Below are 12217 nucleotides of genomic sequence, written 5' to 3'. Positions count from 1 at the left end.
CCTACAGTCTCTGAAGTCAATGGTTCTCACAGGTTGGCCGTACCAGAAAGAGGAGACACCTTTCACAGTGAGACAATACTGGACCTTTCGAGATTAGATCAGCGTGCAAAATGGCATCTTGTTCAGAGGTCAGAAGGTCATTATCCCCAAATCACTACTTCCAGAGATGCTTACTCGCATACACTCCAGTCACATTGGAGGAGACGCATGCTACCGCCAGGCATGTGAAACATTATACTTGCCAAAAATGCAATCAGAAATTAAAGACTGTCAGCAGCTGTACCACATGCAACGAGTACGCTCATGAACAGTAAAAGGAAACCATGATGTCGCACGAACTGCCCACAAGGGCCTGGCAGATCGTCAGCATGGACTTATTCAGCCACAGACAAAAGGACTATCTTCTCATTGTTGATCACTACTCTGACTTTTGGGAAATTGAACTGCTCCCTGAGGCCAGCCTGACAAGGTCATCACGGACAATGGCCCACAACTCACTGCACAGTTCAAGCATTTCGCATCAGAATGGGAGTTTGACCACGTGATCTCCTCTCCAAGACACCCAAAGGCAAATGGCAAGGCAGAGTCAGCTGTCAAGATTGCAAAAACCCTGTTAAGCAGGGCCTTGTGTGACAGCAATGACCCCTGGAAAGCCATCTTACAGTGGAGGAACACACCCACTGAAAACATGGACAGCAACCCACCGGAACGCTTTCTGTCCAGACATCTGAAGACTACTATCCCTGTAGCTAACAAGCTACTTGAGCCCTGCGTCATGGTTGGCGTCACGGATGAACCGCGCCACAGAAAGCAGCTCGCTAAGTGCTTCTACGACTGGACTGCTCGAGACCTACTAGAGCTGGAGGTGGGTGAAACGATTAGGAAGAAACCGCTGCCGGGAGACCACACAGGCCTTTGGAGGCTGGGCACGTGTCTACAGAGAGTTGCACCACGTTCTTACCTGGTGGATGTTGGTGGCTCCCTCTATTGTCGCAATCAGGTGGATCTGTGCGTAGCAGAGCAGACAACAAACCAGAACACGCCATACACTCACCTAGATGAGCTGGATCACAGTCCAGGCCTAAGGGCAAGGGGCGCAGAATTGAGACATGAGCCAGCTGAAGGTGAGGCTTCTACCCGACCAAGCTCTCCAGCTTGTGGCCCTAATCCTACCCTTGTCAGAGCCCATACTTACTCACGGGTGGGTTGGCTGTGCAAGCCACCGGACAGACTTACTCTGTAAGCAAGGGACTGTGTTAACTTGTCCTCTGTTTATATAACATCAAAATTTAACAAAAAAAAAGAAGAAGATGACAACTGAAGCAAAAAGAAAATGTAATGCTTTTTCAATTGTTATGACTTGACTGTTAAGAACTTAATGTTGTGCCGTTATGTTTGCACTTTCTATTGAAAAGGATGCTGTTACGGAGTCTAGTTGATAGGCAATTGACTAGCTGGGCTGTTCCCCAGACTCCGTGTGTAGGGACTTGTACAATGCTTGAACAAGGCTATTGAACTTGACATTTGTGTCTGTCTTAATTATTTTATCCAACATTTACATTTTAGTCATTTAGCAGACGCTCTTATCCAGAGCAACTTACAGTTAGTGAATACATTTTTTTTATACTGGCCCCCCGTGGGAATCGAACCCACAACCCTGGCGTTGCAAACGCCATGCTCTATCAACTGAGCTACATCCCTGCCAGCCATTCCCTCCCCTACCCTGGGCCAATTGTGCGCCGCCCATGAGTCTCCCGGTCGCGGCCAGCTGCGACAGAGCCTGGATTCGAACCAGGATCTCTAGTGGCACAGTTAGCACTGCGATGCAGTGCTTTAGACCACTGCGCCACTCATAGCACACTGAAACAAACCGCTCTCGTGGTGCCCCAAATCCTAATGAGTTAATTGTTACATGATTAATTAAATTTAAGAACTTGTCTATCTGGCCTATATTAACGACCAAAATACAAATAGGAAGATTTGTTTTATTTGAAATGGTCATAAAGTTGGCAGATGTCCAATGTCACCAGGGTGTCTGGGGATATCTGTAACACAAATGTGTGTATTAGGAATCATTATAACCAACTGCATATTTCATGTATAGTTATGAAATTTACTAAAATACTAACATGTACTGCCATGCAGATAAATACTATCACATGCAGAACATATACAAAGCAATTCATTTTACTTTCATTCACTTTTCTGTCTCACATAAACAGCAGGTAGATTACTTATCCTCATGAGATGAAAGCATTTAATTTCAATATCCTGGACAATTAATTTCAACATATTTTTGTGACTCAATCCCCACCATTAAAAACAAAGCAAACAACCAAATTTTTAGGACTCACATCTGACACCAGCATGGCCTGGGCAAGAGTGTCAGTTATGGGTCCCAATGACCCACCAACTGCAGGACCTGTGTGCCCGGTGGGTCCAGGCAAGACATGCAGCCCCTAACCCACAAAAAAAACAAAGAGAAGACATCTTGATTTTTCTACACTTCATTTATGGCCCATTCTACCCCTCACCTTCCCATGCATGCATATGGTCTCCAGTTTGTTGCTGTAATACAGTTTGTGTTCTCAGTCAACTTGCTTGGTAAAAGAAGGGTCAAAAAAGAAATATAAACTGCTGAAAGATGTCGTAAAGGACAACATAGCTAAAAAGGAACATATCAATTCCTAGGTTAGACAAAATACAGCTAGGAATGTGTTCAGCTCGACATTAGCACATTATTTACGTGCAAATGGACTTCAAGTAGCTGTGGGCTACTTCAGTCAAGGTTTGGTCTTGAATACAAGCATCTGTAATGCGTTCAGGGTTGTTTATATGAGTGACAAGTGTAGTGGACTACTAGCTGAACCAGCAAGGACGATGAGGAAATATATGGCCTTTTGGTTATCAGTGGAATGAAGAGAAGTGGACCCACCAGAAAAGTCTCCAAGGCAGGATACCCAGAAGAAACCACAAAGGTCTGAAACAAAGAATGTGAAAATGCTAAATATACATCATAGCAGTAATATGGCCCATAGCCTTTCCCTGCATTCACAGACTGGTAGGTACTTTGTAGCTCAGCCCCCTCAACAACTCCCCTAGCTGAAATATGATTGGTCTCAACTGAACATTTTGGTGTCAACTACCCTGTTTTTGTTGTTGCTTCATGGTCTTTGCTAGCTGCTATATGATTGCAGAAGCATATTTTTGACAGACTTTTGAAAATGGCCATCAAATGATTGGGGAGAATGTAGACCCACCAGCTGATCAGGTGTCGATGCAACAAGGGGTCTGGGGGGCCCCAGAGGTCCGCTGAGGCCAGACTGTTCCTCGCAACGTCTGGGAGGCACTGGAGGTCCACTGGGGCCCGGCTGGCCCTCGCAACGTCAGAGGGGTACTGGAGGTCCACTGGGACCCGGCTGGCCCTCGCCATATCTGGAGGGGACTGGAGGTCCACTGGGGCCCGGCTGGCCCTCGCCACTTCTTGGGGGGACTGGAGGTCCACTGGGGCCCGGCTGGCCCTCCCCATGTCTGGGGGGTACTGGAGCAATGTGCAAAATGATTATTGTTAAGTTACACTAATAGGCTATTAAGAAAGATCTGAAAGATGAATATCAAAAGTGAAGGTTGAATGACAAGGCAAAACCATAAGTTACAGGACATTACTGCCATTAATAAGGGATTATTCTACACATGATCAGAGAGGGAGAGAGACAGGAAGAGAGACATTAACTCCTTTACCAAAAAAGCTATCTTCAAATATCTATTATTGTGCAGCGCTTCCCTTACTCTCACAAAGACAAGCGGTTTGAACCAAAAATCTCAAATGTTGTACTCCAGACCAAATGACAAATTTCCACCGGTCTAATGTCCATTGCTCGTGTTTCTTTAGCCCAAGCAGGTCTCTTCTTATTATTGGTGTCCTTTAGGTTGTGGGTTCGATTCCCACGGGGGGCCAGTATGAAAAAATAAAAATAATAAAAAATAATGTATGCACTCACTAACTGTAAGTTGCTCTGGATAAGAGCGTCTGATAAATGACAAAAAATGTAAATGTAAAAATTTGGGGAGTTTCTCCCATTCTTCTCTACAGATCCTATCAAGCACTGTCAAGTTGAATGGGGAGCGTTGCTGCACAGCTATTTTCAGGTCTCTCCAGAGATGTTCGATCGTGTTCAAGTCCGGGCTCTGGCTGGGCCACTCATGGACATTCAGAGACTTGTCCCGAAGTCACTCCTGCATTGTCTTGGCTGTGTGCTTAGGGTCATTGTCCTGTTGGAAGGTGAACCTTCGCCCCAGTCTTAGGTCCTAAGTGCTCTGGAGCAGGTTTTCATCAAGGATCACTCTGTACTTTGCTCCGGTAATCTTTTCCTCGATCCTGACTAGTCTCCCAGTCCCTGCCCCTGAAAAACATCCCCACAGCATGATGATGCCACCACCATGCTTCACTGTAGGGATGGTGCCAGGTTTCCTCCAGACGTGACGCTTGGCATTCAGGCCAAAGAGTTCAATCTTGGTTTCATCAGACAAGAGAATCTTGTTTCTCATGGTCTGAGAGTATTCGGTGCCTTTTGGCAAACTCCAAGTGGGCTGTCATGTGCCTTTTACTGAGGAGTGGCTTCCGTCTGGCCACTCTACCATAAAGGCCTGATTGGTGGAGTGCTGCAGAGATGGTTGTCCTTCTGGAAGGAAGGTTCTCCCATCTGCACAGAGGAACTCTGGAGCTCTGTCCGAGTGACCATTGGGTTCTTGGTCACCTCCCTGACCAAGGCCCTTCTAAAAACCTGTTTTTGCTTCATCATTATGGGGTATTGTGTGTAGATTGATGAGGAAAACAATTAATTTAATCATTTTTACAATAAGGCTGTAACGTAACAACATTTGGAAAAAGTGAAAGGGTCTGAATACTTTCTGAATGCACTGTATAAGCACCCACCTAATTATTATTATTATAGATATTTATGGAAAATATGCTTAGGAAAACGAGAAACACAGCAACCACATTGTCTGGCTTTTAATCTGTTTTACAATAATACTTTACCTGACAAACTGTTGGCCAGGTGCTCCACCTGTTGGCCAGGTTTTTCTTCAAGATGAGGACAACAGCCTCCACCCCCAGATCCTCAAAATCAGACAACTGAATAAGAAGAAAATGTATTCAACTACATAAGGAGGAATCAAACATTACAGTTATTTTATAAGAAATAGTAAATTGTACACTTTTTATACTGAAAACAAATGACTAATTACATTTTCTGTAACATTTACGTCATTTAGCAGACACTCTTATCCAGAGCGACTTACAACATATAACCATTCTGTCTAAGTCATCTCTGAACCTATATTAACCTATTCATTTCTTTCATACTTCTTTTCTTACTCTATGTGAGATTTTAAAACAGTAACACTTTATTTAAGCCCACACTTATCAGGCACTAATTTGCAGCTTTTAAGTAAGAGACAATAGCTGCAAGGTCGCTGGTACAAATGACTGGCAGGTTGCTGAAATCAAATTAAAGTAATGCCTAATAAGGGTCCAATAAACTACCTATGAATCACTGATAAACTACAAATGAGTGCCTAAAAAGTGTGGGCTAAAATATAGTGTTAAGTTGCCATTCTAACGTCTGTTACATCATGTGGTCATCAACTCTTCTTGCCCTAACGTCTTCAGTCATCTGTCCTTTATCCCTTGACTCCCTGAGCTCCTCATTCATCTTCTGGAATTTCCTCCTCTCCATCTCACCTAAACTCTCCCACCCACCACTAAGGGTTGTCAGGTCACCTGAGATGCCAATATTGTATACTGATGTCAACTATAACAGAGGATATTGTCATGGTGAAAGTGCTGTGAGCTATTGGCTTACTTGAACAATACAGGATCACCTTCAAACTGCTCATGCTCACCTACAAAGCCCTCCACAACCTGGCGCCCACCTACCTCTCTGATCTTCTCCCAGTCTATGCCACCTCCCGCTCCCTCCGCTCCTCCTCTGCTGGTCTCCCTCCCATTCCACTTCTTCACCATTGGTGCCCGGGCCTTTAGCTCCTATTCCCAACCCTACCACCTTAAACCAAACCGTTACCCTAAACCGGGATTGTATCCTTTTCCCAACCCTCCTCTTTTTATCTCTCCTGGTTTGTCTGGTCCTTTGATTTTTGTTTAGATTTCATATTGCACTGTTGATTGATGCACTTGATTTTATGACTTTATGACATTAAAAGCTATAATATCTTGTGTTTCACAGAGTCGTGGCTGAACGACAACATGGATAATATGCAGTTGGCAGGGTTTTCCGTGCATCGGCAAAACAGAACAGCTGCCTCTGGTAAGACAAGGGGCGGTGGTTTGTGTCTATTTGTCAATAACAGCTGGTGGGTGAAATCTAATATAAAGGAAGTCTCAAAGTTTTGCTCGCCTGAGGTAGAGTATCTCATGATAACCTGTAGACCACACTATTTTCCAAGGGAGTTTTCATCTATATTTTTCGTAGCAGTCTATTTACTGCCACAAATCAATACTGGCACTCAGACCACATTCAACGAGCTGTATAAGGCCATAAGCAAACAAGAAAATGCTCATCCAGAGGCGGCACTCCTAGTGGCCGTGTACTTTAATGCAGGGAAACTTAAATCCATTTAACCTAATTTCTACCAGCATGTCACATGTGCAAACAGAGGAAATAAAACTCCAGACCACCTTTACTCCACACATAGAGACGCATACAAAACTCTCCCTCGCCCTCCATTTGGCAAATCTGACCATAATTCTATCCTCCTGATTCCTACTTACAGGCAAAAAATAAAGCAGGAAATACCAGTGACTCGCTCAATACGGAAGTGGTCAGATGACGCAGATGCTAAGCTACAGGACTGTTTTGCTAGCACAGACTGGAATATGTTCCGTGATTCAGCCGATGGCATTGAGGGGTATACCACATCAGTCACCGGCTTCAACAATAAGTGCATCGATGATGTCGTCCCCACAGTGACCGTATGTACATACCCCTACCAGAAGCCATGGATTACAGGCAACATCCACACTGAGCTAAAGGGTAGAGCTGCCGCTTTCAAGGAGCGGGACTCTAACCCGGACACTTATAAGGAATCCCACTATGCCCTCAGACGAACCATCAAACAGTCAAAGAGCCAATACAGGACTAAGATTGAATCCTACTACACCGTCTCTGACCACTGGTCGGAGGTGGCAGGGCTTGCAAACTATTACGGACTACAAAGGGAGGCCAGCCATGAGCTGCCCAGTGACACGAGCCTACCAGACAAGCTAAATGACTTCTATGCGCGCTTTGGGGAACGCAGCACTGAAGCATGCAGGAGAGCACCAGCTATTCTGGATGACTGTATGATCAAGCTCTCCGTAGCCGATGTGATTAAGACCTTTAAACAGGTCAACATTCACAAGGTCGCAGGACCAGACGGATTACCAGGACGTGTACTTAGAGCATGTGCTGACCAACTGGCAACTGTCTCACTGACATTTTCAACCTGTCCCTGACCGAGTCTGTAATACCTACATGTTTTAAGCAGACCACCATAGTCCCTGTGCACAAGAACACCAAGGTAACCTTTCTAAATGACTACCGACCCGTAGCACTCACGTCTATAGGCATGAAGTACTTTGAAAGCCTGGTCATGGCTTACATCAACGGCATCATCCCAGAAACCCTAGACTCTCCAAATCGCATACTGCCCCAACAGATCATGCAATCTCTATTGCACTCCACACTGCCCTTTACCACCTGGACAAAAGGAACACCTACGTGAGAATGCTGTTCATTGACTACAGCTCAGCGTTGAACACCATAGTGCCCTCAAAGCTCATCGCTAAGCTAAGGACCCTGGGACTAAACACCTCCCTCTGCAACTGGATCCTGGACTTCCTGACGGCCGCCCCCAGGTGGTAAGGGTAGGCAACAACATCTGCCACGCTGATCCTCAACACGGGGACCCCTCAAGGTTGCGTGCTTAGTCCCCTCCTGTACTCCCTGTTCACCCATTACTGCATGGCCAAGCACGACTCCAACATTATCATTAAGTTTGCCGACGACACAACAGTCGTAGGCCTGATCACCAACAACGATGAGACAGCCTATCGGGAGGAGGTCAAAGACCTGGCAGTGTGGTGCCAGGACAACAACCTCTCCCTCAACGTGATCAAGACCAAGGAGATGATCGTGGACTACAGGAAAAGGAGGGCCGAGCATGCCCATATTCTCATAGACGGGGCTGTAGTGGTGCAGGTTGAGAGGCTCAAGTTCCTTGGTGTCCACATCACCAAAAAACTATCATGGTCCAAACACACCAAGACAGTCGTGAAGAGGGCACGACAACACCTATTCCCCCTCAGCAGACTGAAAAGATTTGGCATGGGCCCTCAGATACTCAAAAAGTTATACAGCTGCACCATTGAGAGCATCCTGACTAGTTGCATCACCGCCTGGTATGGCAACTTCTCGGCCTCCGACCGCAAGGCGCTACAGAGGGTAGTGCGTACGGCCCAGTACATCACTGGGGCCAAGCTTCCTGCCATCCAAGACCTCTATATCAGGTGGTGTCAGAGGAAGGCCCTAAAATTGCCAAAGACTCCAGCCACCCTAGTCATAGACTGTTCTCTCTGCTACCGCACAGCAAGGGGTACCGGAGCTCCATGTCTAGGTCCAAAAGACTTCTTAACAGCTTCTACCCCCAAGCTATAAGACTGCTGAACAGCTAGTAAAATGGCTACCTGGACTATTTGCATTGACCCCACCCCTTTTTTACGCTGCTGCTACTCACTGTTTATTATCTATGCATAGTCACTTTACCCCTACCTACATGTACATATTACCTCAATTACCTTGACTAACCTATACCCCCGCACATTGACTCGGTAACGGTACCCCCTGTATATAGCCTCGATATTGTTATTTTATTGTTACTCTTGTATTTTTTAACTTTAGTTTATTTAGTAAATATTTTCTTAACTCTTCTTTTTCTTAAAATGGCATTTTTGCTTAAGGGCTTGTAAGTAAGCATTTCATGGTAAGGTCTACACCTGTTGTATTCGGCGCATGTGACTTAATTTGATTTGATGTACTGCACTTCATTTTATGCATGCCTACTTTTAAATTATGATGTCCTTGAGTGTCCTGAAAGGCGTCCGCCAAATTAAAATATATTAATATTAATAGTGTCTGAAAAAAACACACAAAAAAGGGTGTCGTTGGCCATTTAATATAATTGTTTAAATAATACTCTTACTTTAAAACCCCCTTTAAAAACTAATCCAGCAGGAAACAGTCTTATTTGACATTAGGAATATATCATATTTTTCGGACAAAAAAAGGATTACTGTGGAAAGACGCATGGAATGGCGAGGTGAAAGTAATTCTCAACATTTCACATCAGAATATAGGACTACATTTATGTTGGAATACACATTAATTTGAGAATACATACCTTTCCCCTTCAGCACCTCTGCGCAAAATAAATTATAGGCAGACACACTGCGCTTATAACCAGCAGCTTTGCAGTGCCGGGTGTTGCAGGAGGCTTTAAGTGAACGCCTGTAGTTACCAATCCAGTTCTGTAAATTGAAAGGAAAGCATTGTCATTAGATGTAACTCAACTAAAAACATTCAAGCATAACACTGTATAACTCTGTGTTGATAAAATGCAGTTACAGTACTGTAATTAAACATGATTTTACACTGTTGCCTGATTCTGCCTCATCTGCAGTGTTTTAGGTGGTGAATTGTTTGTCTTTTTTCACAGTATTCAAATAATACAGGGGGTTAGGAAAGCAATTTTTACATTTTAGTCATTTAGCAGACACTCTTATCCAGAGCGACTTACAGTTAGTGAGTGCATACATTATTGTATATATTTTTTTTTCATACTGGCTCCCCGTGGGAATCAAACCCACAACCCTGGCGTTGCAAACGCCATGCTCTACTAACTGAGCTACATCCCTGCCAGCCATTCCCTCCCCTACCCTGGACCAATTGTGCGCCGCCCCATGGTTCTCCCGGTCGCGGCCGGCTACGACAGAGCCTGGATTTGAACCAGGATCTCTAGTGGCACAGCTAGCACTGTGATGCAGTGCCTTAGACCACTGTGCCACTCGGAATCACTTGGGGTCATCCAGTGGTCTTGTGCTGTGGTGGAATGTCTCCCCATTATGCTTACACCAATCCAATGATTGTAAATGCATGAGATGAAATGAAAGTGAAAGTGCAGGGTATCAGAAAGCAGCCTATTTCTTTCCCCACTCTCCCTAAATCAATTTGTCCCTCTTGCCACTAACCCCTCAAAATCCACCAACCCTGTAGTCAGATGTTCCTAATTCCACCTCCCTCTCACCCACCCCTTCCCTCCATTTCATACCTTACTACAGACACAGGTAGTTGCAGCAGCCTCCATCACCAGGGCTGAGGACCTCCTTTTCATACCCCGTTCATGATAAGACACAAGTGTGCCCCTGATGTTAGCCATTATTAGGTGTCTTCCTACAACAACAACAATGAAATACTGTATGAAATATGAAATTGTAACATGGGTGTATGTAAGTGTTTCCTAGTCTTTGAACAAGAGCCTTCAGTCCTTTTGGTCTAACTGACAGGGGATTAGCTTTTGCCAGCAAGACCAAAAGCCCTTGGTCAGGGTAGTAGGAGCCAGCCTTTTCATTATACTGCACTCACATAGATAGCCTACTGCAGGTTACAATATCAAGCAAATGAAAAGCACTTAAAGCGGCAATCAGTAGTAGAAACAATAAAGCGTCTTCCATGTCCCTGTTTCGGTAAAAAAGCTATGGGACGGGCTGGAGAAATGTTACCACTCTCAAATTCATAGACAGAGCTATGGATGCAAGGACTGACCATCCATGATATAGCTTGAGGCTATACAGTGTTTGTTTACATTCACTTTGTTTACATACACTGGAGTAAAATAAGCTTATATTTGGGGTTCTGGTGGGGTATGACAGTTGAACTAAGCTCATAAGGCATTTATAAGTTATATTCTTCAAGAATCATTGGGTACATATCAAGAATTTACAAGTCCAAAGATGGATGAAGAAAATGCTGATTTCCCCTTTAAAAGCGTATTGACTAGTAGCTAGCTAATCTGATTAAATATTTCACCTGTTGAAGTGTTTTACTTATTATTTTGAGACAAATATTGAAGGGAATTGTTGAACATGCCTTGAGTGATGGGAGAAGTCATCATTGAGTGGGAACAGACTAGAGTGGGAACAGAGAAATTACATGTACTGTAGCTACATCGTGATGAGGATAGCTAGCTAATTTAGCTAGCTAGCTAACTAACATTCATTTGGCGATAACTAGCTAACTTACAGTAGCTTGCGAAAGTATTCACCCCCTTTGGCATTTTTCCTATTTTGTTGCCTTACAACCTGGAATTAAAATGGATTTTAGGGGGGTTTGTATCATTTGATTTACACAACATGCCTACCACTTTGAAGTTGCAAAATATATTTTATTGTGAAACAATAACAAAGTTGGATGGGTTATGCTGGTGTACAGCAATCTTTAAGTCATACCACAGATTCTCAATTGGATTGAGGTCTGTGATTTGACTAGGCCATTCCAAGACATTCAAATGTTTCCCCTTAAACCACTCAGTGTTGCTTTAGCAGTATTCTTAGGGTCATTGTCCTGCTGGAAGGTGACACTCCGTCCCAGTCTCAAATCTCTGGAAGACTGAAACAGGTTTCCCTGAAGAATTTCCCTGTATTTCCCTGTATCCATCATTCCTTCAATTCTGACCAGTTTCCCAGTCCCTGCCGATGAAAACATCCCCACAGCATGATGCTGCCACCACCATGTGGGGATGGTGTTCTCGGGGTGATGAGAGGTGTTGAGTTTGCTCCAGACATAGTGTTTTCCTTGATGGCCAAAAAGCTCAATTTTAGTCTCATCTGACCAGAGTACCTTCTTCCATATGTTTGGGGAGTCTCCCACATGGCTTTTGGCGAACACCAAACGTGTTTGCTTATTTTTTTCTTTAAGCAATGGCTTTTTTCTGGCCACTCTTCCGTAAAGCCCAGCTCTGTGGAGTGTACGGCTTAAAGTGGTCCTATGGACAGATACTCGAATCTCTGCTGTGGAGCTTTGCAGCTCCTTCAGGTTATCTTTGGTCTCTTTGTTGCGTCTCTGATTAATGCCCTCCTTGCCTGGTCCGTGAGTTTTGGTGG

At 44.4% G+C, this 12217-nt stretch overlaps 1 long non-coding RNA gene across 1 annotated transcript; it reads right to left on the bottom strand.

Annotated features, from left to right (window-relative positions):
* Positions 1-1971: 1971 nt before the first annotated feature.
* Positions 1972-10473, bottom strand: LOC121532788. Its single transcript, XR_005994390.1, has 7 exons — positions 10387-10473; positions 9460-9586; positions 5042-5137; positions 3261-3541; positions 2936-2980; positions 2355-2459; positions 1972-2045 (listed from the first exon to the last, which is right to left on the bottom strand). It is a non-coding gene; the product is annotated as an uncharacterized LOC121532788 (long non-coding RNA).
* Positions 10474-12217: the final 1744 nt, after the last annotated feature.

This window comes from Coregonus clupeaformis, chromosome 20, assembly GCF_020615455.1.
Source record: "Coregonus clupeaformis isolate EN_2021a chromosome 20, ASM2061545v1, whole genome shotgun sequence".
Classification (NCBI taxonomy): Eukaryota; Metazoa; Chordata; class Actinopteri; order Salmoniformes; family Salmonidae; genus Coregonus; species Coregonus clupeaformis.
This window is presented reverse-complemented; position numbering and strand designations above follow the sequence as displayed.